The sequence below is a fragment of the Callospermophilus lateralis genome, unplaced genomic scaffold (assembly GCF_048772815.1).
Source record: "Callospermophilus lateralis isolate mCalLat2 unplaced genomic scaffold, mCalLat2.hap1 Scaffold_256, whole genome shotgun sequence".
Classification (NCBI taxonomy): domain Eukaryota; kingdom Metazoa; phylum Chordata; class Mammalia; order Rodentia; family Sciuridae; genus Callospermophilus; species Callospermophilus lateralis.
The window spans coordinates 293,200-298,948 of NW_027513360.1; positions in this window are offsets into that span (position 1 = coordinate 293,200).

Here is a 5,749-nt window from a genome sequence, read left to right on the forward strand (position 1 = left end):
CAGCCTCCATCTCATGGGACCCTTGGAAGCAACTGTAAGTACAAAGTGGTGGCCAAGGCAGTGACTTCATTCAGTTCCTGAAGGAAGTGACCTCACCTCACTTCCTTGGTGATAGAAATCTCTGGACTTGTGATCCAGGAAGCCAGGCACCCAGAGCCAGTCCCAGTCCCAGTTCCAGTGGTCTCACTTGTTTGGATTTACCAAGGACAGAGTTAGTCTTCCTTGGTACCTACTGATATGAGGATTGTCAAATGCCAGAAGAGCTCTGAAGAGGGACCTTTCCTGAGAAAGCAGGTATTGGTTCACCACTGGCTCCTGAAAACTTTACATAGTTGCCCAAGGAGACCAGATCTGAGACAGGACAGGCCATTTCAGGGGAACATAGTATGGCTCACCAGTTAGAGGACACTCTGGATAGTCACAGACCTACTTGTGTTAAAGAGGTGCCTTTTTGGGTGTGGGTGTGAGTTTGTGGTTTTCTCTCAATTTCTGAGAATAGGTAGGAAAGGCTCTTTGTTTGGATTGGAGTGGACTGTTTCTAGTAAGTCGTTTGACAGGGCTAGTGATTCTATGTCTGTGTATCCCACTGTGTCCGTGGTTGTAGACATTAGACAAGAGAATGCATCAATGCATGTGTCCTGTCTAGTAGAAAACTCTCCAGTATTCATTCTTCCTAATTGATGAATGGACTGTGGTGTGCCTTATGGATGGGCAACACCCAGTAACTTCCTAAGTTCCTGTTTTCTTCCTGAATTCTGGCCACTCTCTAGTATAGGCTCATGGTTTTGTGTCCAAGATATGTACCATCTCCAAGCTATGTGACATGTCCATATACTTCAGAGCTGTAGAGAATGGGAACATCTTAGAAAACTCAGATATCAGTGTGACCAGTAAACTCTCAGTGGAGAAACCCTGCTTTGGTTCATTTGCTTACCTATAGTTCTGTTGCCCTGAATTTCAGGAAGGTCTTTGCCTCAGGCCACCCCTTTGTGAAGCCTGAATAAAACAGTTTTCAAATGGAAATAAATGGGCATAACCTGTGGCTCTTTGCTTAATTGCTTTGGAAAGGGATGTGTCTGAATCAGCCTCTTGGCCCTGTATGAGGTTGTGGCTTCGATTCTCAGCACATGATGGATCTAAAGATAGATTCCATGTGTGCAATCAAAAGCAAAATGGCCAAAAATCTGTCATTGTTGATTAGTCTCTTGCCTTCCTCTGTTAGGTTCCTGACCTCTATCAAGTGAGAATAGGGATCATTTGGGTCAAATGAGTTCTTTGAAGCCCTGAAGAGATGCTTGTGTTTTCTTATGACTCCAAATCACATAAAAAATCTATCACAGAGAATCAGTAGGCCTCAAATTGGAGAAGCAGAGCAGTATTAACGGCAGGCCTATTGGATCACTCCAGGTTCACAGGAAGGGTGTCCATGCCACCTTGACTTTAGGCAAATGAGGGGTAAGGGAGATTTTTTTGGACACTCTTTTGGCATGTGTCCCACTTTGAAACGTCCAGCCACAGGTTATGATGAGTGTGTATATTTAATAAGATGAGGGCCATGTGGGAGTATTTTGGTTTAAATTGTGGTCATTCGTGTGGCAGTTGGAAGAGATGACTGGATCCACCTGGGCTTGAACTCTGGTGTCATTCCCCTGAAAGACTGAGTTCTGGATCAGACATCATAGAAGTATTGCCATGAATTGTGTTGGGATTTTCGGCGGCCACACATGAGATTCGCCCTTGGAATCTGAGAACTAGGCCCAGGGTGGCTTTCCACAGAGCACTGTGAATCTCAGCGAAGATACCACATAATTTTAATCTGAAAGACTTTGAAGCCATATTTACTAGTCAAAACACACATGGACCTCAATTGTAGACCTCAGTGGGCCTGGATTCTTGTGACCTTTTGGCCACTCTTTGGGAGGACTTGCCTGTGAGAGTTCTCCAAAACTTTCATTGAAATCAGCTTCCTCACCATTGAATGATTCCTGAATGAATTGAAACCCACAGTGCCTCCAACTTCATCCTTGAAAATTGGCTAGATAAATACCATAAAATTTTTGAAATTCCAATGACCAGATGGCACTGAAGAACCTTTGGATGTCCTGTTGCTGATCATGACTGTACCAGACAGTGCCTTGATTGACTGGATTTCATGAAAATTGTGGAGAACAGAGATGCCATTAAGTTGGTGCCTTCTTTGTAGTGGGACTAGAGCAGTGGTGAGCAAGTGTGTAATAAAACATCTGTTGTGGGGTCATGTGGATCTGCTATTGGCTTCCAAATCGCTGTGACTGACATGGTGCAGCTAGCAGACCCTTATATGTACAGACATCTTGTTATATGGAGAGGTTTCAGGGCAATGTTCAGAATCAGGTTGCTATGGTCAGGCGGGCAACCTATGTGGTATTCAAGCCCTGTTGGTGCATTCTCCTGCAGACCCTGACCCACCACATTTGACAGAACTTCCTCCAGCATGGTGTCCCAGTTGAACACCTTGTATTTCCTGAAGCAAGTACCAAACTCCGAGTGCAGCAGCAAGAAACACTGTGAAAAGTGGAGGATGATGAAATGGCTTCACAGTCCACATGGGGAGACACTTAGCCCCCAGTGGCCACAGATTACATACAAAGAGAGAATTCAGCACTGCTGCCTCATTTTCATTGTAAAATAAGAATCCATGTCCTCCAGGTCACATAGATGCAGACCCACCTTTGATGCTCTCACTGCAAAGAGAATTCAGCACTGCTGCTTCATGTTCATTGGGAAATTATAACCATGTCCTCCAAATCACAGAGATGCAGACCCAGCTTTGATGGTCTCACTAGAAAGGAACCTAAAGCTCCTGACAACAACATGTATTTCAAGTCCCCAACCTAAAGGCAGTTACTCCAGACGTCTTTAGGCAGGGAAATCTCCATGTTTGTGGAGTTTTTACACTGTCCCTTTTTTTTGGAAACTGTTCTATCATCTCCAAGGTTGTGAACTCCTGAGCATTTTCTATTTCAGATATGTATTCAAAGATTTTCTAACTCTTCTCCTCTAATTGTGTCTTACTTGGGGCGAAGGTAATGTCAAGGCGTTGTTCTGGATGAGAGTAGAAAAATTTTTTGTGAAGCACATATTTGATAAATATTGGATTCTTCTTCCTATTTTCCATTTGAAATACTGAATCTCTGACACTAACTCATACCCTACTAGAATCTGACTACTAATCCTAATATGATGGAGAAAAATACCCAAGCAGAATGAATATGCAAGCATTTCAGAGAAGGCATGGTGTATAGTAGGACTTCCCTCTTGCACGATAAAGGGTAGTTTTTATAAATCTAGTCAATTTTTAATTGAAATAGTCCTCCATGTGTTTTTAAAGTTAACAAATATGTGAATTCCTGTCTCCCATTCTCTGTAGCCTACTCAGCACTTGTATTTTTATATGCACATATAGAATTCTACCTGGTATCACACGTACATTTTTATGAGTTGGCTGACTTGGCAGAAACAAATTGTGAGAAGAGATCTCTCCTCCTAAACGCTGTTGGAACTGAAAATTCAAACTATGGGTGAGCTTCCAAGTAGAACAATGTTATACATAAATCCATGTTTAGTAAAATAAATAATTTTGCATCTGTGGATGATTTATATTACATGATGAATTACGATTGGCATATATATATTGATACTTTTTAATGTATTTTTGTGGTTTTTTAATATATATAAATATAAATATATATATATATAATATATAAATATATATACAAATATATATATATAAATATATATACAAATATATATATATATATATATATATATATATATATATATATATATATATTCACACTCTTCACATTTTATATAATATGAAATATATGTGTCTTATATAACTCCGTAAATTCACTCATGTTCATGTATGTGGATTTATAATCAACTTTTCACAAGATTATTCTCAGAAATACTCATCCACCTGAAATACATATTTGTTTCCCAGTTCTGAAAAGTAACTTCAATAAATGGTGCTTACAAATCCTAATATTTCTAGAGTAAATGACCCAGTTTAACATCAATGCAAGTAGATTCCTATAGGACATGATTTCTATTTTGACGTTCATTATAATTCAACACTGGTACATTACTATTTCTTCAGTTTTTGCACACCATAGGATATATATTTCATCCACAAGTTCACAAATTTATAGGAATTTGTTTCACTTTCAGTCACTTCTTACTTCATAACACATGTATTCCTCCATGTTACTTGACTGGTCTTTTCATGAGACTTCTTTCCAAACACATCATTTTCGATTTCCATAATCAATTTCGAAGCTAAACTCACACACTCTTCAAGATTAACCTTAACATTAATATTACCATTAGATGTATAGCTGGTTGGAATAAATGTATGTATATCAATAAAAGATTTTCTGTATATTTTCACATTTCCGTTCAATGCATTATTTAATGTTGGAACCAGTTATGTTATTTATTCACAGTATCGTCTATTAATGCATTATCTCTATATTCAAAGACACAGTGTACACCTCTTTGTCCCCCCAATACTAATTTATACCTCTTCAAAATATTGCTCCCAGAAATGGTGGAAGAATTACTCATATCACTATATATATATATATATATATATATATATATATATATATATATATATATATATATTTATATATATTTTTTATCACAGTAATATTCTGGACACAAAAAGCAAAGGTCACAATCATGATTGTATCAAACCCTAAATGGAAAGTGAGCATGGATTACTAAAACAACAATATCCAGGTTGCCAAATGCTCTCAGATGTAAATCCTATTGGTGACTACGTATTTGTTTCTTCCTAAGATTATATATTATAGCTCGAGCCTGTTGAAAATGTCTAATCCTATCACTCACTTTATACTTTCCCTGATTTCCTAATATCTCAATTGATATCTGTTTTCCTACATATTTTCCCCAGTTCATCATTGTGTCTGACACTTCACATTTGGTGACATATACATTCACTGTCTACCCTAGACCCTATTGCTAAAGAAATTTTGGTCCAAATCCTATACTCACTCTTATTTCTAAACCTACTGACTATCTTCCTAATCCTATTGACTATTGCATTTTGACTCGATGTTCAATTCGACAATCAATCGTCCAAGGTATAAGGTCCTAAACCATTGTATTTCAATTTATCTGAGACATACATACAGAAAATTATTAAAACCTAAGTATCCCACTCAAGGGCCCAATGCCCTTCTCGTTTCAAATCTTACCTAGGTTTCAGTTTTTATACTTATATTTCAGCTACATATTCTTGTAAATATCACAGATTCCCAATACCATTATTCATCCGGCAGAGAGATTCTTAACCCAAATCAAACATGTTATTAACCCTAAAAATACACTGTTCCCTCAATCTAACTTTACAAAAGAGGAGGGACAGAGTTGGTCTTACAATACTGGAATGTAGGGGATCTTCCACCTGCTGAGAACATCAAAGGTCCATGCAGAAATGACGCCTGGATAAGATATAGGCAGCTATGAAGGACATGAGAAAGCAAAAGTCAAATTCTATGGCAAACAACCTGGTCATGATGAAGGGATGTGTCTGAATCAACCTCTAAATATAGAGAAGATGGACCAAACAAGGCCTGTGTGAAGAGCTGTTCACAGGTGCCTATGGTTGATATACCATTCTAACTTGTGAAAGTGTCACAGAAAGTAGGGGCAGCCTGCATCTCATGAGACCCTTAGAAGT